The 23,718-nt window shown below is 38.5% G+C and overlaps 1 pseudogene; it reads left to right on the top strand.

Annotated features, from left to right (window-relative positions):
• The first annotated feature begins 150 nt into the window (after positions 1-150).
• LOC112199302 lies at positions 151-22,649 on the top strand (annotated as a pseudogene).
• The last annotated feature ends 1,069 nt before the right edge of the window (positions 22,650-23,718 follow it).

Here is a 23,718-nt window from a genome sequence, read left to right as displayed (position 1 = left end):
TTCATCGGCGTGCCAGATATGGATGATCGATATCTTAGTGGATTTACAGGAGAAGAGGATGTAGAAAAGGGAACACAATATTTCTCTTAGAAATCATTTGGCAATTTGGCAACATATGGAGACATCTCTTCACAGGGAATTTTTAAGTTTATGTATGTACAAAATGGTAGGAACTGGTCACTCTACCTCGAAACACTAAAGAATCCATGTGACATCTATGGAGCATGTGGGCCTTTTGGGGTTTGCAACAGCTCTGAATCTCCAATTTGCAAGTGTTTGAAAGGGTTTGTGCCAAGTTCGGACCAGGAATGGAGGAAGGGAAACTGGACCATGGGGTGCGTAAGGCAAACCAACTTTTTCTGTGAAAGACAAACAGATAAGAAGTCATTCTCATTGCAAGGAAAAGAAGGTTATAATGATGATGGGTTTCGGAAGATGACAGGGGCAAAAGTGCCAGATTATCATCAGTATATTACAACTTTGAATACTGATGACATCAATGGCTGCATGATACAGTGCCTAAATAATTGTTCTTGCCTGGCTTATGCACTTGTTAATAATATTGGGTGTTTGGTCTGGTCCAAAGACCTTATAGATATAGTGGAGTTCTCCGAGGGAGGTGTTGATCTTTATGTTCGCCTAGCAAGCAAAGAACTAGGTAAATAATAACAATCCTCGCATTACTGTAGTTAGCAATATCTCATCTTTTTCTCATGTTTGTTTTCTTTTTGCAGATTCATTTGCAGGTGAAGGAAAGCCAATTAAGTTGATTGCCATCCTTACAGCTATTGGTTTAATGATTATCTTGGTTGCCATACTGTTCGGTTTGCACAAATTGCGAGCTAACCAAAAGGGTAAGAGAATGAGATATAAGAGATTAATTTTTCTGATGCATTAGCACATTTATAGGTATCTCCCTGAAGTACTGAAGTTCTAATCAAATTAGTATAACTTCCCTGCAAAACTGTTTAAGTGCATATATAGTTATATACTGGTTGATATCCATGACTTTTGTTGTTTTATTCTGATTCGGTGTTAGACGTTTATACATGCAAATTAACAAAACTTTTCATTCAATGAACATGATCGATTCCAACTTCTAGGGATACTCTTCGAGAATATATTGGGAAACATGATCCATCAGAGCTATTGATCTATAATTTTGATACCATGTTAACTGCTACAGACAATTTCAGCATTACAAACAAACTCGGGCAAGGAGGCTTTGGTCCTGTTTATAAGGTACTTATTTGTTTACTTGAGGGCAATATAGCATTGTAAGACGTAGAAGAATACAAACATGAACACCATGATTAATTAACTTGTGGACCTTGTATAGGGTATACTACAAGATGGGAAGGAAATAGCTGTAAAAAGACTATCTAGTAGCTCAGGACAAGGCATTGAAGAGTTCAAGAATGAAATGTTGTTGATCTCCAATCTTCAACACAAAAATCTTGTTAGGATGATGGGTTGCTGCATTAAAGAGGGCGAGCAGTTACTGGTTTATGAGTTCTTGCGAAACAAAAGCTTGGATACATTCCTATTCGGTTAGTTTCACTGCCACTTTATGATTGCAGCAGTTTCTTATAGTGCTATATATCTTGTTCTGTTACTAGTAATTGTTGTCTCTGAGTTCTTTATAAAGAGACTCTTACTAAAGTAAGATGCCAAAAGCTCAGTATAATCCTAGTAATTACATTTTAGAATTAAAACTGCCTACTCCAAGTACTAACGAGTGAATTCACATGAACTGAAATACAGAATTGCCATGGCACATATTCTCCTTCAATCTTTGAATGCATTTTATCTATTCACGATGCATTTCCTACACTATCTGCATTTCCTAACAAATAAAGGCTTTAATTTATTAGATTTCTAGTTTTAATCATAAGACAAAGGTTAGAAGTCTATAAGTCCTTTGAAGAAAATTATTTTCATCAAGTTCATTACTGAATCACTGAATGCATTGCATGGCAATATGAATCACATAGCTGATCACATTCTAATGGTCGGATTTATTATTTAATTAGATCCGTTAATATTATTCAGGGTATTGCTAGAGGGCTTCTTTATCTCCATCATGATTCCTATGTGAAGGTAATACATAGAGATCTGAAAATCAGCAACATTCTTCTGGATGAAAAAATGAAACCAAAAATTTCAGATTTTGGACTGGCACGCATAGTTGAAGGAACACAATGTATAGAAAGTACACAGAAGGTTGTGGGAACACGGTAAGAATCAGTTCTTTTTGGTTACATGGTATTTTACTTTAAGCCAAAAACCAGTTTCATACTAATTAATGATTTTTCTACATAGAGGCTATATGTCTCCAGAGTATGCCATGGGTGGAATATTTTCCGAAAAATCTGATGTCTATAGTTTCGGGGTTTTGGAATTGGAGATTATCAGCAGCAAGAAGAATAACAACTTTTTTTTATATGACCAGCAACTAGGCTTTCTAGCCCATGTAAGTTCAATCTAAAATAGTGAGTTTTATAAGCTGTCGAGCTATCTCTTATATCTTAGACCAATTTGGAGCTAATTGAACCAGTCTTAACAATTATTCACAATAACATGAGACTTGTGGATATTTTTCAGGCATGGAACTTGTGGTATGAAGGTAAGGGATTGGAATTGGTAGATGAAGTGTTGGGTGATTCATATTCCTCATCAGAAGTATTGAAATGTGTGCACATTGGGCTTCTTTGTGTACAGGATAATGCTGCCGATAGGCCAACCATGAAAGATATTGTTTTAATGCTAAATAGTGAGAAAGATTGTCCACAACCGAAGAGGCCTGAATTCACTATGCAAAACTCATTTTCTCATTCTCAACCGCAGTATGTTCAGACTAATTCCTCCATGAATGAAGCTACTATTACAGCAATTGAAGGACGATGAGTGACAGCAAATTGATGCATCACGATGCAATGATGTTTGGTCGTTCTAAAGGTTTTCCTTTAACTTATTTTCTCTGTTAAGTGTATATGGAGGTTCCTAGATGTAGATACTGGCCAGGACCTTGGATTGAATACATTACACTGGCATTAACATTTGCTTCTCAGTGTTACATACATTGTACCTCTTATTTGGTATTGCACCAAATTGTCTAAAGCTGAAAGATCGAGGCAATTTTTGGTTAAAATGAGCTGTAATATTTCAATATGAATGCATACGCTTCCATATGTCCTCTATTGGGATGCTTAAGCAATATGTACAGCGTATACTGATCGTTGGAGAAATTTCTCTCTTGGTCAGACGGTTAGCAATAGGGCTATCAATTCTAACACGACTCGAAACTCACACGAAATAATGCGGGTTGAATCCATACGATTAAAAAGCGAGTCAGCCGTGGGTCAGCCTGCCATAACCCATTTAATAAATGGGTCGGCCACGGGTCAACACGCCAACACGAAGTGAACTCGTATAACCCGATTATGTTATACTTCTTGAAATTTTGGATGTTGGGAGTATTTGATCATATGATTAGACAATTTGAAATATTTTTCTTTATAATTTTTGAATTTAATTATTTATGAATTATATATAATTATTTATATTATTCGTCAATTTATACATTTTTTTTAGTTAAATGGGTCGCATTGTTAACCCTTAAATGGGTCATTTTGTCTAACACGACATGACCTATTTATTAAATGGGTTAAGCGGGTTTGAAACGGGTAACCCGTTTAATAAATAGGTTGGGTTTGGGTTTAAATTTTTGACACGATTATTAAATGGGTTGTGTTTGAGTTTGAGTTTGTCTCTTACGACACGAGAAATACATTGACCCGACACAAACCCAACCCGACGCGACTCATTGACAGCCCTAGTTAGCAACAGAAAATAAAATTATGTGACTATATCTTTCATTGTGTGATCTAATCCATGAGATTGATATGAATTTGGTAAAAGGCATTTTATTTTATTTTATTTCCTTATTCGGCTTATAGTAGTAGAGTGCGCGCACGTGGATTTGGATTGCTCAGGTGGCCGGGGAAAGCCTCCTGTTGATGAAGTAAGCTTTTAAAGTGCTCGGCATTTCTATTAGGGTCCTTGACCCAAAGCCCCAAAATGAGGGAAAATTATCCCACTTACCCCAGCAAGAGATTTTTATTCTCACTAACCCAATTTAAAGTAAAATAACTATTATGCCCTCAACCTAATTAATGAATTACATATTGCTACTCAACCCTATCACCCCACTCTCTCGCCGTTTCTCTCTCTCAAATTGCCGTCTCTCTCTCTCTCTCTCTCTCTCATCTCTCTCTCAAATTCCCTCTTCTTCTTCAACCTCTGAATCCCTCATCAAACCCTAATTTGCTAATCGTCACTGGGCTTTTCAAAGCTACTCTGGCGTTGTCTCAGTTGCTGACTAGCGGAGAGAGAGCATGGCTTCTCTGTTTTCCTCTGCTCCATTGTCGTCTTCTCCCTCGATTGGAATGAGGCTGCTGTTAACGGGCAGATCAAGTGAGTTGTGGTCATAGATCGGAGCTCCGACGACGTCGCGGCAAGCGGTGATGATGATGATGCGGAAGGATTCTAGATCGGGTTGACGCGGAGATCTGCACGGCGCTCTACATCGCCTCGCCGCGATGCTGTCGTGGATGCATTAGAGTTGCCGCCGGAGACGATCGCTGCCGGGGATGAGGTGGCACCGAGTTTGGCCCCAGCGAGTGAGCATTTCCTCTTCTGCTTATATCTGCTTATTCTTACTCTCTGTTTCATTTCCTCTTCTAATTGTTTTTTTTTCCTCTTTGATTTTTGAATCGCAAAAATGGCCAAGTCAAAGAATCACACCGCTCAGAACCAGTCCCTGCGCGGTGAACGAAGCAGACATGCCCAGGTTGAGACTGAGAGGAGACTTAACAGCCATGGTTGATTTTGTTCCTGCAGTTAAATCCACCTGCCCAAACAGTTAAATCCATTCTTTACTTTTGATTGATATGTTGACATTGGTGATATAATCTAGAACTAAACTGGGTGTTTCTTGTCATAATTAGAAAGAGTTAATGGTACATGGAGGTCTGTTTTTCACGAATGGTACATTGATGATGATAATGCAAATTTAACAAAAATGGCTGAGTTGTTGGTCTATTGCCTCCCAATAGACGTCTATTGGGGGGCAATAGACGTTTTGAATTAATGTAATTTTTTTTTCTTTAATTAAAGTTATATTTGTGTAATTTTAGAAAAATTAGTTCTCATTTCGGTAATCTAAACGTCTATTAGGAGGCAATAGACGTCTATTGGGAGGCAATAGACGTTTTAAAATTGACATAATTTCTTCATTTTTTTCTTTAATCAAAGTTTTATCTATCTAATATTAGGAAAATTAGTTCATATTCCGGCTACCGAAAGTTATATTGGGGGGCAATAGACGTCTATTGGGGGGAAATACATGGCTGATAGTCGTCTATTGGGGGTAATAGACGTCTATTAGGGGGCAATAGACCTCTATTGCCCCTCTATTATGGGGCAAAAAAACTTTCCGGTGAGATTTTTAGCAAATACCGGTGGGCAGTAGCAGTTGACCGGATTCCTGCGAAAGTTGACAGGATTCCGGCTAAAGTTGACCTGTTTCAAGAGAAAGTTGACCTGATTCCGGCGGCCGGTGACGGGACTCCGGCGGCCGGTGACGGGGCTCCGGTGAAGTCTCCCATGGTTTTTCTCTCTTCCATTTTCTCTCTCTCTCTCTCTCTCTCTCTCTCTCTCTCTCTCTCTCTAAGTAACAAAAGGGTGAGGGTAAAATGGTATCAAAAAAAATTAAAAAACAAAAAAAAAAATCTTAATGGGATATTAGTAGGGGTGTGCAAAACATGGTATAAACCGGCCAAACCGGTCAAAACCGACCGATAAATATGGTTTGGTTAAGATTTTTTAACTTTAAAAATTGAAAATCGGTTCAATACCGAACCAAACCATTTATAAACTGGGTTGGTTTGGTTTCTCTTGTACTTAAACCGCGAAACCCGAACCGACCGGTATGTTTGAAACATAAGAGAAAAAGTTTATATATATATATATATATATACACACACACACACACACACACATAATAAATATATATTCATTTGTCCGGTTTGTTCTAAGTAAGTTCTAAATCTCCAGTTATAACTTTATTCTCAAATGATATACTATCGTATTGAATTCAAGGCTCAAAGGCCTAAAACCTTAGTATATAATCGCTACAATTTTTTTGATCATTTCATATCACATCTCTGATCTCTCAATCTCTCATTCTTTGACCTTTAATACTATCATATTAAGCTAGTATTGATGGCTAAGTCGTTAAATAAGTGAATCACTTTGAATTTAATTTAGGTTTTAGTTTTGGACTATATGTTTTGGATTTTAATTATTGAATTTTAAATTTAGATAATTTAACACAATTTCAATTCTTGAGACTGAATTTTTACTATGAATTTTTTTTATAAATAGCATGTTAATATTATATAGGTGAAAACCGCCTAACCGACCAAACCAAACCATCTTTAATTGGATTGGATTGGGTCGGGTTGAGTTTTTTTTTTTTATGACCGGTTTTCCAAAATGCCTAAACCGCTCACTTTGGCATAGAGATGGTTTGGAGTCAAAACCGATCCAACCCAATCCGTGTGCAGCCCGAGATATTAGGGAAGACCTCCTTAGAGTATTTTGGGTAAGAGAGTATTAAAAAAACTTAATGGGGTAAATGAGAAAAAAATCTCCAAAAATAGTGTAAATGGACAAAAACCCTTTCTATTATAGGTGTGTAATTTAATCTTCTTTACTTGAGTATTGGTTTTTTACTAGCCGCTTTCCTTTGGTTTCCTAACAGTATGGTCAAGGTCAACCGTTGTATGGATATGGGTACCATAGAAATGGGTATTAGAACCAAAAACATTTAATGGTTAATTTGGATCTTGTTGTGCCGAAGTTTATAAGATGACGATTAGGAACTATCAGCCTTGTTGTACGCTTTATATAGCAACGTCCGTTTGTCAGCATCGTTACTATTTAATTTTTCAATGTGAAAAAAATCAGCCAAAAAATGAAGCTTTAATTGCCCTCTTCACCAAACGGTTTCCTTCATATCAAGTGGGTTTTTGGCAATTTCCGGCCGCATCTGGTAGTGCGTCATCAATATCAGCGGATAATACAAGATGTCTTCTTTATGAACAGTAGTCCAGAGGCACTGCGTCCACCGTCAAAATAGCAATTACCTGTTCAGACTGCTTTCATGTTAATGTGAACAAACAAAGTATTACAACAAAAAAACTGGTAGTGCGTCGTCGATATACTACAACCAAAAAACTTATGTGAACAAGCACAAAAAACTGATGAAACATGTTTTGTACAAGCAATAGTAGTCGTCAGTAGTCAAATGTAAGTCCTGTAGGTTGTTCCTCTTCTTCTTCAGTTCGCTTCTATCACAGCATCGTTGTGCTGAAGTAGTGTATGAGATAACTCCTTCACACCCTATATCCAATGGGTATTGAATCTGAAAGCTTCATCTTTGCTTAGCTGCCACCGGAAAATAGCCCCAAATCCACCGGCCGATCAAACACTAGAAAACACTTATTGACCACCGAGCAGAAGCAGCTCCACCTCCACCGTCTCCATCCCCACCTTCAACCACTCTGCCTCACCCTTTCTGACTCTGACCTTGCCTACAGAGACCCACCAGATCAAGTTCGAAGCTAAAGAAGAAGAAGAATTGAATCCCCTGAGGCTCTATGTCGCTGAAGCTTCTGATGAGCGTACAAACCATTCCATGGGCCTCCGAATTCTCGGTCTTCCTGGTGTCGAGTTTTTGTCTGAAGCAGGTCGATGTCAAGGTAGAAGAAGATTACTGTGGAGGTTTTGGTAAATGAATTTAAGAAGATTTTGGCATGGAGCTATTTGGCCTGAGATTGGGATTTGATGGTACTGGGGTTTTTGAAGAAGGTTTTGAGCAAGGTTTGATGGAGCTCATGGATTGTTGATGGGATCGTTTTGGTTTTCTTTGCATTTTGTCTAATTGATCTGGGTTTGGGAGAAGAACTATTTCAGTTTTTCTTATTCTTTTTTATTTGGATTTGGTTCAAGAACATGAAAATTTTCTAGGTTTTGATTTTCTGATTTTGTGTATGAGTTGTGTGAGTTGAGATCGGGAAATGTGCGTGGGAGGTGGTGGTTGGGAGACAGAAGAGGTTGGGGGGTTTTGGAGAGATCGTAAGCAGTAAATAAAAAAATGCCGGCTGTATTTCCAGATCTGATCTGAGCACAAGCCATCAAGTCCCAACCGGCTGGGTTTCAATCTGGGTTTTTGATCAAGAAGATCGATATGGGTCTCGATTTTCGAGTGCTTCTGCAAACCAAGTCTACAAATTCCTAAAATCTGGCATCTATGGTCTTCGTCTCACCAATTCGAAGCTGTAGATGTCGAGGAGCTGGAGTTTGAGCTTGAAGAAGGTGGGATCAATAGGAATACGGATTCGGATGGGGTGAAGGAGAAGTTGGGAGGGGAGGTGGAGGATGGAGTTGTGGTTTTGGATCCACCCAATCCCATCGATGGTGGAAGATGAAGAAGAGAGAGAAAAGCAGAAGGGAAAAAGAGAGAGAGAAAGAGAGAGAGAGAGAGAGAGAGAGGAAAAAAATAAATTAATTAAAAAAAGAATTGAGGGTAGGATAAACATTTTACAGCGAAAGGGATAACCACAACAGTGACTTAACCGAGAAATTGGACGAAATGGACCTATCGGTCAAAAATTGAGGGATGAGGGAGTAAACATGTGAAATTAAAAAGGGTGAGACTGAACTGTTTTTTCCCTGAAAGTTCAGGGAGTAAACAATATTTAACCCTATCAATAATAAACACACAATTACAATTCTCTACAACACGTTATCAACACGAGCTTTAACCCTAGGCGAAAAGAAAAAAAAACCTAAAAACCAATACCCTAAAAGCTTCCCTCACCTTGCCGAAAACCTTAGCTGCTACCCTAGCCGCAAGCCTACCTGCAGCCTGCAGCCTTTCTACCGCAGCCTCCCTGCAGCTCTCCTGCTGTAAGCCGCTGTAGCCTACTGCTGCCCTTGCCACGCACCAGCCCACCCATCTACCTGCAGCCGCGCGCGGCCCCTGCGTCCTTGCTGCGTTCCTCATCCAGCACGCCTGCTGCCGCACCGTTTGCTGCCAAAACTGCCACCTGCTGCCACACAAAACCGCTGTTGCTCACTGCTGTGATGCCTCGGAAATTCATAATTATTTTCCGAGGATTTTCCGGAATTAATTTTATAACTATTGGACGGTTTCGTGGCTCGTGGATGGAGCGGAAGTGTTTCGGGCGAATAATTAATTGAAGAATATGGTTTTAGGGGGGTTGCCAAAGGTTGACTTTTTCTTCATTGGGATTCTCCAAAAACTTCCTTCACGAAAGTTGTAGAGCGCGTCGATACGAGTTCGTGGATATGTGGAACGCCAGAATCGGAGTTCGTATGAGAAAGTTATGGCCATTGGAAGGAATTTCCATTTTGGTATAAATAGAAGTTTCCCAAGTTGGAAACTTACTATTTTCATTACTTCCATTTTCGGAAGTTTACTTTCTCTCTCTCTTCTCTCTCGGCTGCACCTTTAGAATCGAAATAATTCGACTAACCCGACCCGAACTCGGACGGTCCGACCCGACTTTTACGGCGAACTGCGGCGGTCTCCGGCGACGAAACTTTCCAGATAGGATCGTCTCCTCCGTCTGGTCGTCCCTCTGGTGTCCTCTAGCGCCGATTCTCCTCCACGGCGGCGCTGCAAGGCAGTTCAGTTTGTGGATTTCGGACCCGGTCGGAATTCCTTGTTCCTACGTCGGTGAGGCTTCAAGTCTTCTTGGTTGAGCTCAGAGCAGCCTCGTTGATCGATCCTTGGTGGTTGTTTGGATCGATTCACATGAAACTTCGATCAACTCGGATTGGATTACTGTTCACGGCTTGTGAGGTAGTTTTCGACCCTTTATGCTTGTTTTCTGACTTCGAGCTAGTTAGGAAAGTTCACAAGCATGCTTAGATGAAGAACTTTGATGTTGGGAGTTTTGTGAAATATTGAGTTTTGGCCGGCGGCGGTGCGCCACCGTCTGTGGCGGCGTTCCGGCGGTGTTCCGGCTACTTAAGGAACTGTTTTTGGTATTATATATGTTCTACTCATTGATACGAGCGTTTCGATATATAATATGCAAATTTTGGAGTTCGTATGGAATTGTTATGATTTTTTGCAGTTTCATACCGATCGATTTATTCGATCCTTGAGGATTCGAGCGTCCGATCGACATGTGGTTTGGTCACATCGATCGTGGACGTATTCCGGGGACTTTGGGAGGTCTCGGATGTGGTTTCGCCTCATTTGGCGTCACCTTGGGAATTTTGGTTCGATTTAGGGTTTCGAACGTTATCCCTTGTGATTCGTTGACTGAATGAGAGCTGTAATTCCTTAGGTACGTGACGTAGTACTCCTTGGACGGCTATTTTGTGGATTGGCTGCCTTGTCCTGAATTGAAGACACAGCGGGAGTTTCGAGGTGAGTAATCTCACAAGGTTCATGATGTATGGAATACCTTTATCGTTTGGTGAGTAAATCTCACGATATGTGTTATGAGCAGGATCGATATTTGTTATGAGTAGGATTGATATTTGTTATGAGTAGGATTGATATTTTTTATGAGCAGGATCTATATTTGTTATGAGTAGGATCGATATTTGTTATGAGCAGGATCGATATTTGTTATGAATATGATCGATATTTGTTATGAACATGATTACCCTATTGTCTTGGAGTTATTAGGTTAACTACGACTATAGTTGGTATTAGTGGCATTTCTAAGTGGATGACTATGTGTGTCTATATATATATTATGGGATATATATATACACATATATATTCATGTATTAGTGACTTCGTGGTGAATCTCTGTGATGATTGTTATGTCAAGCTTGTATAGAAATATCTGTGTAGCTTGTGTAGGAATATGAGTAGGATGGTTGAAATCTATGTGATGATCGCTATCTATGTGATGACCAGCGAAATCTATGTGATGATCGCTATCTGTGCGATGATTGGCGATATCTGCGTGAATCTATGTGATGATCCTTGAAATCTAGGTAATGATCAGTGTGATGATTGCTCGGTAGCGGAGCTGAGTTGTTATTAAGTTAACAAAGATCGAGAGGACTGCTATGATGGTTGGGGCTACCTACAGACGTCAGAGTGTGGGACTTCGATGACTACTTTGTCTTGAATTGCTTGACTTAATGTGACCTCCTGAACTAAATTATATACAGGGGTTACTATAATTCGTTTTGCTTGTTTGATATGTGATTTCCTTGTTTCTTCTTGATTGTATTGATTGATGGTTTGATTTATCTTAAGAGCATAGTGGTGACGAATTTTACTCTATGTTGAGGATAGGAAGGTGATTCTTTGATTTTCACCTTTGATGTCATGTTGATGACAAAAGCTCCTAGGGGGGGAAATGGGAAATGAGTGTGATTTTGGAATTCGCTGTAGTGCATTAGGGTGGCGTCCAACATTGCTTGAGGAAGTCTTGTTTGACCGAAATTTGTGTAATTGAATGCTAGGATTGAGGTTATGAGCGGGAGGCTTTTGTGAAATTTGTGTAATTGGTTTTGAGTTACTCATACGAGCTTCATAAGCTTACCGGGTTTGTTGTGTGGCAACCCGGTGCACTATTCAATGGAATGGTGTAGGGGTTAATCCTGCAGGTCAGGGAAATCGTGGCTGAAGCTGAGGTGACGCTTTTGCAGCTTTACGGTAGGAAGCCATCTTTGTGACTTTACCGTTGATAAGGACTTCCGTTGTATAGTTACTCTGAGCTGCATTTACGTTTTATTTTGTTGTTGACAATTTAATTCGTAAGCATTGTAATATATAACTCTATGGAGCGAGTGTATATTAACTTTGAGGGTTCAGGGCATCAGTATGTACTTGGTTAAAAGGAAAAAAGATTCCAGGTATTTTGTATTGATGACTGAACGTTCACGCATGTATAATTATGGGATTATATATATATATATATATATATATCGATTTTCTGGTGTGTAAAATCAGGGGCGTGACAACTGCCACCACTACTGCTCGCTGCTGCCATTGTTGCGTTGCTGTCGCTGCTATTTACTGCTGCCCTAACACGCATGTGTTCACAAGCTCTTCGCCTACAGTCTATGTAGAGGTTTTGTGGACAACCTGTCACAGAGCAAGAGCTAATTGAGAAAACTCTCTCCATCTTCCCTATTTCAGCCATTGTGGTATCAAAGCAATACCATACTGAAGTCAATGCTGGACATATCACGAGGTTTCATCAACTTATCAATATCATATCTATAGCTGAGAAACATGATAACATACTCGTGAGGAATTATAATTCAGGGCCCATTGGAACTAAGAGCGTTCATGAGGCAAATTATAATGCACCCAAAGGAGGGCGCAAGGAGTGGAACTCTAAGAATAAGGGATATAATGTAAATCCTTTACAAATCTCAAATCGACCAATGAAAATATAATGTATATATAATTCCGGAAATCATCTCAGAAAAATAATTAGTCGAATATCATTATAAATCATAACCAACTTCGGAAACAAATCATTATCGAAAGCAATTATATGAGATAAAGCGAAATCAATCTCCGAAATTAAATCATAGGCTCGAAATGTAATATGATAATTAAATAGAGCATACTTTAAGAAATAAATGCATGCATCATTTACTTAAAAACAAAAGTCTACTCACAATAAACGGCTAAGCTTGCTGTCAGTCGGATTCCTCCTCAAAAATGGGGCCTCCTCTCGTCCTGTACAAAATAATCGTTCATAAATAATCACAGGACGGAACAAAATACTTTTCTGATAATTGAAATCGAATTTCTAATTGTTTCCTTAATTTCAACTCCTTAAATCCTCTCCGATAACCATCCAAACTTCAAATATAAACTCTACAATATTTATAGGATTTTATGGGCTAAAAATCAGAGTCGGAAAGCAGTCCTACACGCCTCCACACGTCACCAACAGTGGCGGCGCGTGCGATTCACGCGCCCCCTACAACCACCTCCGATGGCCACCAAATTTTGGTAACAACATCTACTCATCAAGCCCAACACTTCACTCAACTACAACAAATTCCAATTTTACCTTGAAGTGCTCGAAATCGGCCCGTGAAATTATTCCAGAAAATTCAAAACCCTGGATTCGGATCTTTGCTTGATTCTCCCTCTACACTGCAAATTGATGCATGAAACTTGAGGGGAAAGACAAAGGGCCCGAGGCGCTCCCAATGGACTTGGTTTGGTGGCCGGAGATGGCCGGAATTGAAAGAATCGCCTAAAAAACTCCAACTGCCACCATGAGGGTTTTTGCTTCAATTTGGGATTTTCCGGCCAAATCACCGTAACCCACGATCCCTAGTGTGTAGAGGAGGAATAGGCGCTCCAAAATTGGCCGGTCAGCGGTGAATCGAACCGAAAAAGAAGAAACCGGCGGAAATTTACTGTGGGTTTCCATCTATACACCAAATTTATCATGAACAGTAACTTCCTTATTTCACCCATAACTTTCGCATATGAACTCTGATTTTTATGTACCACATATGCACGCGCTCGGTTTAATGTCCTCTACAACTTTCATGAAGAAAATTTTCTCAAAAACTGACCTGAAAAAGAAGTCAATTTTTAGAGCCACTAAAGTATCGTAACAAAGTAAAAGTGAAAGAAATTATCGTTTACTATTCAAAAAGATAGTAAACAGGTAAATTAAGATACGAGACGTTACAAGTGAAGTATGGGGGAATGCACTTTCATTCCAGAGGGCCAGGCATGGACTCTTATCGTCAGTTTTGATGTGTTTATGGTTTAGTTTTTTGTTGGTGTTCTTAGTTTTTGGAGTTGTTCGTCAGATTTCAAATAAGTCAAAACTCTGTAGAGTTTTGGTTGTTGTCTTAGATTCCGGAGAGCAATTGGCTTTAGGTAGCTGGTTTGTTGCTAATAGAACCCAGTCTTACTGCAGCTTCATGCTGTGGTCTTACGCCGACTTCTTGCCGAGTGTTTCGTTTTTAGCCTGTGTTGAGGTTTCGGAGAGATCCTGGGATGGCCACCCAATAGGTTTCTATTGTGGTCAGATCTTGTTCCTGTTATTGCTACCTATTTTGGTCAATTTAGCACAAGAAGCTACTCAAGTCGGTCTTCATCGTTGGATCTATTGACTCGTTAGTCTCTCTTTTTTAGAGTAAGGATATGTAGTGTCTTTCCTTAGTATTTGTCCTTTGTTGTAATCCCTGATTGGGTGCTGTGATTGCACCGAAGTTGCAGTTTCATTGAATGAAGTAATTTCCGATCAAAAAAATAATAATAATAATTAAAGGCTTGATTTGAAATCTAGTTTCAACCAAAGGACAAAGGCCAAAACTGAAATCTTTCTACGAAAATTCTTTGCATCATGCCCATTGCTGAATCGCTGAATGCATTGGAAATATGAATAACCATTATTGTTGACTACATTCTAATGGGAGTATTTTTATTTGACTTAGATCGGATGAGGAGATGAGAGCTTGCTTGGGATAAACGCTTTAATATTATTCAGGGTGTTACTAGAGGGCTTTTTTTTATCTCTATTATGATTCTTATGTGAAGGAATACATAGAGATCTGAAAGTCAGCAATATTCCCCTGGATGAGAAAATAAACCGAAAATTTTTAGATTTTGGATTGGCACACATAGTTGAAGGAACACGGTGTCTAGAAAATACTTAAAAGGTTGTGGAAACACGGTAAGAATAAGTTATTTTAGTTACACAGTATTTTTCTTTAATTTAGAAACCAGTTTCGTACTAATGAGTTTTCAACACAATGACTATATGTCTCCGGAGTATGCCATGGGTGGGATATTTTCCAAAAAATCTGATGTCTACAACTTCGGGGTATTGGTATTGGAGATTATTAGCAGCAATAAGAATAACAGCTTTTTTTTATATGACCAACAGCTAGGCTTTCTAGCCTATGTAAGTTCAATGTAAAATAGTGAATTTTAGCGGTCGGGCTATTTCATATAGTATGACGCTGAATACAGCAGTTTTTTTTACCAATTCTTGACAACAACTTTGTATTATTTTTTTTCAAGCATGGAACATGTGGTATGAAGGCAGGGGATTGGAATTGATGGATGAAGTATTGGGTGATTCATATTCCTCATCCCATGAGGACTTGGCTCCGAGATGGAATCATCCAGCCCAAAATTCACACTGATGGCACTGTAAAGTATTCCATTCCAAAAGCTATTTTATCCCTTATTATTTCCATGGAACCAAGTTGTTATACTCAAACTTCCGAAGATGTGAATTGGAGAGCTGCCATGACCGAGGAGATTAATGCTTTGTTGAAAAACCATACATGGTCCTTGTTCCTCCCTCTCCATCTCAGCATATTGTGGGCTGCAAATGGGTGTTCCGCATTAAGGGAAAACCGGATAGCTCAGTCGAGCGTTACAAGGCCTGCCTTGTTGCCAAAGGATTCCATCAACAGCACGGGATCGACTATGGTGAAACCTAAAGTCTTGTTATCATGCCTGCTACCATTCGAACCGTTCTTTGTGTTGCTGTATCTAGGGGTTGGCCTCCCTGTCAGCTGGATCTCAAAAAGGCATTCCTCCATGGCTGTCTTCAGGAAGACGTTTACATGACCCAGCCTCCTGGCTTCATCGATCCCTCTCGACCCTTCTATGTCTGTAAGCTTCATAAGGCACTTTATGGCCTCAAACAAGCACCCCATGCTTGGTTTCAATGCATGAGTTCTTTTCTACTTTCTGTTGGTTTTGGACATAGTAAAGTTGACTCATCTTTATTCATCTATTAGCATGGATTGCATATAATTTTCTTTTTACTCTATGTTGATGACATTGTCATTACGGGCAGCAGTGATCGGCTTATCCAAAGTTTTATTGATGCCTTAGGCCGTGGATTTGACATTAAGGATCTTGGTCCCCTTAACTATTTCCTTGGTTTACAGGTCAAGCCTCATTCCAATAGCCTTCACATCAATCAACTCAAGTATGCTCATGAAATTTTAAAGAAGCATGATCTGTTACTCAGTCAACCAGTGAGCACCCTAATGTCGGCAAAGGCTGTTCTCACCACACATGATGAGGACCTTCTTGAAAATCCAATTGTCTTTTGTGAGATGGTTGGCTCCTTGCACTACTTAACCATTACACGCCCTGACATCGCCTTTGCGGTCAATTCTGTGTCACAATTCATAAGTCAGCCTCATGCTCCACATCTCATTGTAGCCAAACATGTTCTCCGCTATGTCAAAGGCACACTAGGCCATGGTCTCTATTTTAGTCCTCAACGCCAACTTGCTCACCTTTCTTCTTACTCTGATGTTGATTGGGCCGGTTGCCTAGAATCTTGCCGTTCCACTTCCAGCTATCTCATTTACCTTGGCAATACCCTTATCTCTTGGTGTTCCAAAAAGCAACCTACCATTGCTCGCTCCAGTGCAAAATTTGAATATCGATCCCTTGCTCATTCCAGTGCTGAGACAACTTGGTTAGGCTTCTTACTATATGAACTTGGTGTCCATATTCAGTACCCCATTCTGCTTTACTATGATAACCTAAGTGCCACATACATGGCTTCTAATCCGGTCTTCCACACTTGCACCAATCACATCGAGTTAGATTATCACTTTGTTCATGAAAAAGTAGCACTTGGGAGTCATCAGGTTCATTTTGTCCCTTCCGTCGATCAACAGCTGATCTTCTTACTAAACCACTTCACAAGCAGCGCCATAATCTCCTATGTACCAAACTTGTGCGTCCCGATCGAGCCGCCCAGTTTGAAGGGGGGTGTTAGAGAAAATCACTTTCCTACATTGACTTCCTCTCCACAATCAAACCAGATTGTGTAACTACATATTAGTTTTGAATATTTGTATTTATAGCATTGAATTATATTGGTAACGTCTTGTAATAGTAGAGCGGATCTTAGCTATATAATTGTACAATTGTAAACATACAGATCAATGAAAATCATATTCAACATGTTAGCTTTCTGATCTTTTATGTTTTTTGGAATTTCTATTTCTTGTTTACATTTCTAATGGATGTGTTGATTATTGATGGATCCAATGAGAAGAATAGGGCTGGATTGGGCTAGCCGCTTCAATATCATTCAGGGTGTGGCTAGAAGGCTTCTTTATCTTCATCATGATTCTTGTTTGAAGGTGATACATAGAGATCTGAAGGTCAGCAACATTCTCTTGGATGAGAAAATGAACCCAAAAATCTCAGATTTTGGATTGGCTCGTATTGTTCATGGACGAATAATCTTGAGAATACTGAGAAGGTTATGGGAACACTGTAAGCATCATTTCTTACCTATTTTTCATACTTTTAATTTCTTACACAAATCACAACAAAAGTTCTGTGCTGTTTAAAAAGGTATCAATCATATATTCATAACTTAGGATTAGCTACATGTGGATTTAAATATATAATTTTGGGGTCATTTTTCTTACTAGATTTCTGTTCATGTACTAACGAGGTTCCTCTGCAGTGGCTACATGTCTCCGGAGTATGCCATGGGCGGGATATTTTCTGAAAACTCAGATGTGTACAACTTTGGGGTCATGGTATTGGAGATCATTAATTAGCAGCAAGAAGAATACCAACTTTTATAACCATGAACAACGTACAACTCGGTTTTCTAGCCCATGTAAGTTCGCACGTACTGGAAATCTTTGTCAAACTGTGAATCTATGAACAGTCACATTCAGATAATGAGGACTATAGACGTAAATACCAAACACTAATGATTCTAGCCATCATATATATATGAATTTGGTCAGGCATGGTACTTGTGGACTGAAGGCAAGGGGCTTGACTTTGTAGATGAAGAATTGGCCGAGGCATATTCCTCATCAGAAGTAATGAGATTTGTCCACATAGGACTTCTTTATGTACAGGATGAACCGGGTCGATAGGCCAACCATGCTGGAGGTCGTTTTAATGCTAAGTAGTGAGACAGATGCCCCAGAACCGAAGCAGCCTAATTACGCTTGGAAAAATTCTGTCCCACAGCATAAAAATAGTTGCCCCACAAATGAAACTACCATAACAGTGATGTTAGGACAATAACTGATGGCAACTTTGCTTCACAGATTCATAATGTTATAGTATGTTACTCTATTTTGCATTTGTGATCATAATTAATCAATTTTTTATTCAATTATCTTAATTGGCGGGAAAAGAGAGAAAAAATTGAATTTAGATATTTGTCTTAGAATTGAGCTGTAATCTTTCAATATGAATGCATACTCTTTCATATGTCCTCTATTGGGATGCTAAAGCAATATGTCAGTGTATACTCATCGTTGGAGAAATTTCTCTCTTGGTCAGACTATTAGCAACAGAAAATAAACTTATGTGACAGTATCTTTCATTGCGTGATTGAAATCCATGAGATTGATTTGAATTTGGTAAAATGCCTTTTATTTTATTTTATTTCCTTATTCGGCTTATAGTAGTAGAGTGCGCTCGACATGGATTTGGATTGCTCAGGTGGCCGGGGAAAGCTTCCTGTTGATGAAGTAAGCTTTAAAGTGCTCGGCATTTGTATTATAGGTGTGTAATTTAATCTTCTTTACTATAGTATTGGTTTTTTACTAACCGCTTTTCTTTGGTTTCTTAATAGTATGGTCAAGGTCAACCGTTGTATGGATATGGGTACCATAGAAATGGGTATTAGAACCAAAAACATTTAATGGTTAATTTGGATCTTGTTGTGCCGAAGTTTATAAAATGACAATTTGGAACTATCAGCCTTATTATACGCTTTATATACAGACGTCCGTTTGTCAGCATCGTTACTATTTGACTTTTCAATGTGAAAAAAATCAGCCAAAAAATGTAGCTTCGCCAAACGGATAATCAGCCAAAAAATGTAGCTTCATATCAAGTGGGTTTTTGGCAATTTCCGGCCGTCAAAATAGTGCGTCATCGGTATCGGCGGAGAATACAAGAAATTTTCTTTATGAACAGTTGTCTAGATGCACTGCCTCAGCCGTCAAAATAGCAAATACCAGTTCAGACTGCATGCATGTTAATGTTTTTGTCCAGTGTCTTTCAAAGTACTACAACCAAAAAACTTAACGTGAACAAGCACAAAAAACTGATAAACGCAATAGTCGTCGTCAGTAGTCATATGTAGGTCATGTTTTCTTGGGTATTATAATACAAACTTTAGTGCTTTAGGTTCCTGTAGGTTGTTCCTCTTCTTCTTCAGCTCGCTTCTGTCACAGCATCGTTGTGCTGAAGTAGTGTATGAGATAACTCCTTCACACCCTATATCCAGGGACGTAGCTACAGCCAAGGCTACTTGGGCTATAGCCCAAGGGAGATTTGGGCTAAAAAATTGCCAAGTATAGATATCAACCTAAATTATAAAAAAAACAAAAAAAAAAAATATTATACCAAGTCTATCAGTGATCAGTCCCACAGTTCCGCCGCTGCAACAGTCCAGTTGTTGGGTTGTTCACTGCCATTGCCAGCAACTAGAATCTCAGCTTGTTTCAATTCTATTACTCCAGCCGAATCCACAACTACAATCTCAAGTACAATCAACTTTAGAAGTTCAGATTATGTAGATGTTCTTGTTTTCTTTTTCTTGTGTATATCGAATCACAAGTGCTCTGTTTAGTTTTCATAACTCATAAGGAATCAAGGATAAGATCATGATCTCTTTACATTAGTCAAGGAAGAAACCACTGAGCCGTGCCATCAAGGTCTTCTTAATTCGATTGTTTTTTGTTTTCGTTTCGAGTTATAGGTTCATATTTTGTTTCGAGTTTGTGGGTTTACCATTTGGTCAACCTTTGTATGATCTTCTTGTTTCGCTCTTCGATCCTCTTTTCGGCTTCCCATTTAATTTAGGGTTTGTCGGTTTGCCATGTACCTTAGGCTTAGAGGAATCAAATACATTAGTTGGACTATTGAATATCTTCATCAATTCCTCCCGTTTCTACGACCTCATTCCTCTAAGCCTGATTAGCCCTTGAAAGCTGTACTGGCTTTACATGAAAATAAGAAAAGGAACTACTTCAAAGTTGATGATTTTTTTTGTTGACTCTTGCCCACAATGTTATCAATCTGTTTTAATAGTTCTAAAACATGCTGAAAACTTTTGTTAATGAGGTCGTAAGGTTGGCTAATCGAATACCTTGCTTTTATTGTGTAGATAGTGGTAGTGTTGGAAACTGGCCGGCAAGTTTTTATATAGCTTAAACTAGCCCAATCCATTTTTGATTCCTGGCTACGTCCCTGCCTAATGGGTATTGAATCTGAAAGTGTTAGCTTCTTCAATCTCTCAATGTTCTTCTTTTTCATCATAATCTTGCTTCCACCACATTATCATTGTTCTCAAGTTTATAACATATTCCTATTCGGTTAGTTTCACTGCTACTTTATGATTGCTGCAGTTTCTTATAGTGCTATATTATCTTGTTCTGTTACCAGTAATTGTTGTCTCTGAGTTCTTTATAAAGAGACTCTTACTAAAGTAAGATGCCAGAAGCTCAATTACATTTTAGAATTAAAACTGCCTATTCCAAGTACTAACGAGTGAATTCACATGAACTGAAATACTGAATTGCCATGGCACATATTCTCCTTCAATCTTTGAATGCATTTTGAAAACACTAGATGGAACAATAATGCAATATAATTAAAAAGGAGCTCAATCTTTTGCTGACGCATGCAGTGTAAACCTCACCTCTGAGGAAACTTCACTGCGTTGCTTTTATCGTAGCCAACACGGAAAAATCAATCCAATATTAATCAAAGGAGTTTACAATATACAAGTAGTGTTGTTCATAACAAACACTTTCACTTAGCAACAAATGCTAACTTGATTTATAATTGTTCTAACTCCTAACTAGATCAATACAACTTTCTAGACAATCTATCTTAATCCTTCCTTGCACTTAATCGTATCACTGATCTTGAGAATGATTTATGAGCATGATAGATTATGCAAGAGAATACATGAAACACAGAATGAGAGTTTTCAAAAACCAATTTAAACAAGAACACAAGTGGTTCAAGAGAAAACAATTTGTGCAACAAAAAATCTCATTTTTCAGAATAGTTTCAAAACCTTTTTATAGGGAAGCAAGACTCCCCCTCAATCAAATCTTATCTTAATTACAAAATAAGATAAATATGGAAAGGTTGTTTAAAACGTTTTGAACAAGTAATCGTGGATATGCATTCAAAGATATTTTGAGATCAATTAAAATCAATGCATATCAATTTAGAGTCATGTAAAGATGATATGTATTAAAGACACCTCTATCTCAAGATCAGTGTATTAACTTCCTTGAGTCTCTCTTCATGATTTGATTCTGCGATCTTCTTTCACTTTCTTTAAGTCACCGAACAATTTGGAGAGATACCCTCCTAATTCTTTGCATGTCTGTTATCCTTGAGATCTTGGGAAAGTCATGTGTTAAAGGGAGTAGTCCAATATACTTACACATTTTATCTATTCACGATGCATTTCCTACACTATCAGAATTTCCTAAAAAATAAAGGCTTTATTAGAATTCTAGTTTTAATCAGAAGACAAAGGTTAGAAGTCTATAAGTCCTTTGAAGAAAATTATTTTCATCAAGTTCATTACTGAATCACTGAATGCATTGGCAATATGAATCACATAGCTGATCACATTCTAATGGTCAGATTTATTCTTTAATTAGATCCGAGGAGGAGAGGAGAGCTTGATTGGGATAGACGCTTTAATATTATTCAGGGTATTGCTAGAGGGCTTCTTTATCTCCATCATGATTCCTATGTGAAGGTAATACATAGAGATTTGAAAATCAGCAACATTCTCCTGGATGAAAAAATGAAATAAAAAATTTCAGATTTTGGATTGGCACGCATAGTTGAAGGAACACAATGTATAGAAAGTACACAGAAGGTTGTCGGAACACGGTAAGATTCAGTTCTTTTCAGTTACATGGTATTTTACTTTAAGCCAGAAACCAGTTTCATATTAATTAAGGATTTTTCTACGTAGTGGCTATATGTCTCCAGAGTATGCCATTGGTGGAATATTTTCTGAAAAATCTGATGTCTATAGTTTCGGGGTTTTGGAATTGGAGATTATTAGCAGCAAGAAGAATAACAACTTTTTTTTAGATAATCAACAATTAGGCTTTCTAGCCCATGTAAGTTCAATCTAAAATAGTGAGTTTTATAAGCTGTCGAGCTATCTCATATATCTTAGACCAATTTGGAGCTAATTGAACCAGTCTTAACAATTCTTGACAATAACATGAGACTTGTGGATATTTTTCAGGCATGGAACTTGTGGTATGAAGGTAAGGGATTGGAATTGGTAGATGAAGTGTTGGGTGATTCATATTCCTCATCAGAAGTATTGAAATGTGTGCACATTGGGCTTCTTTGTGTACAAGATAATGCTGCGGATAGGCCAACCATGAAAGATATTGTTTTAATGCTAAATAGTGAGAAAGATTGTCCACAACCTAAGAGGCCTAAATTCACTATGCAAAACTCTTTTTCTCATCCTCAACCGCAGTATATTCAGACTAATTCCTCCATGAATTAAGCTACTATTACAGTGATTGAAGGACGATGAGTGACAGCAAATTGATGCATCACAATGCAATGATGTTTGGTCGTTCTGAAGGTTTCCCTTTAACTTATTTTCTCTGTTAAGAGTATATGGAGGTTCCTAGATGTAAATACTGGCCAGGACCTTAGATTGAATACATTACACTGGTATTAACATTGCTTCTCAGTGTTATATACATTGTACCTCTAATTTGCAAATTGTCTAAAACTGAAAATGCTGGCAATTTTTGGTTAAATTGAGCAGTAATCTTTCAATTTGAATGCATACTCAATACTACACAAGATTACATCAATGACGTTTTAAAAACGTCGTAAAAACCATTCAGTGGCATTTTTAAATGCCATCCCCAGACGCCGTCTTTTCCTAGGCACATTAATGACGTTTTGAAAATGCCATTAAAAAACGTCAATGACATTTTGAAAACGCCATCAAAGATATTCAATGACGTTTCCAAAACGCCATTGAAATATTTGGCGATGTTTCCAAAACGCCATGACATTTTTTCCAACTTCTAAAAAAAAAAAATTAGATAAATTGATTTTATGATTAAATGCAGAAAATCAATTATAGTATTGGCTAGAATATTACACCTCATGACTATGATAAAATTCTTTATATCCCAAATTTTTTTTTTCTTCTGACCTAGAGCTCTCTGACCTAGGGTTTACTTTCTAGGGCCCTAGAAAGCAAGTTTCAATCTACCATGGATTTGGAAATACTGAGTTGGAATTACAGAGGGATCTGCAATGACACCACATCTAGGGCTTTGAAAGATCTGATCTCTCAAAACAAGCCTCAAATTATCTTTCTGTGCGAAACCAAAATTAGCAGAATGGATGACTTCATTGCTCTCCACCATGCGCTGGGGTTCTCGCATTACAAGGAAGTGCTGAGCGATGGGCAATCAGGAGGTTTAGGGATGTTTTGGAACGATGAGGTGAAGGTGCAAGTTGGCACTCTCTCTCATCACCATATTGATCTTGTTATCGATGGGGGTGCTGGAAACCCTAGGTGGCGACTTACTGGTTTTTATGGTTATTCA

This window comes from Rosa chinensis, chromosome 1 (genome assembly GCF_002994745.2).
Source record: "Rosa chinensis cultivar Old Blush chromosome 1, RchiOBHm-V2, whole genome shotgun sequence".
In the NCBI taxonomy this organism is placed as follows: domain Eukaryota; kingdom Viridiplantae; phylum Streptophyta; class Magnoliopsida; order Rosales; family Rosaceae; genus Rosa; species Rosa chinensis.
This window is presented reverse-complemented; position numbering and strand designations above follow the sequence as displayed.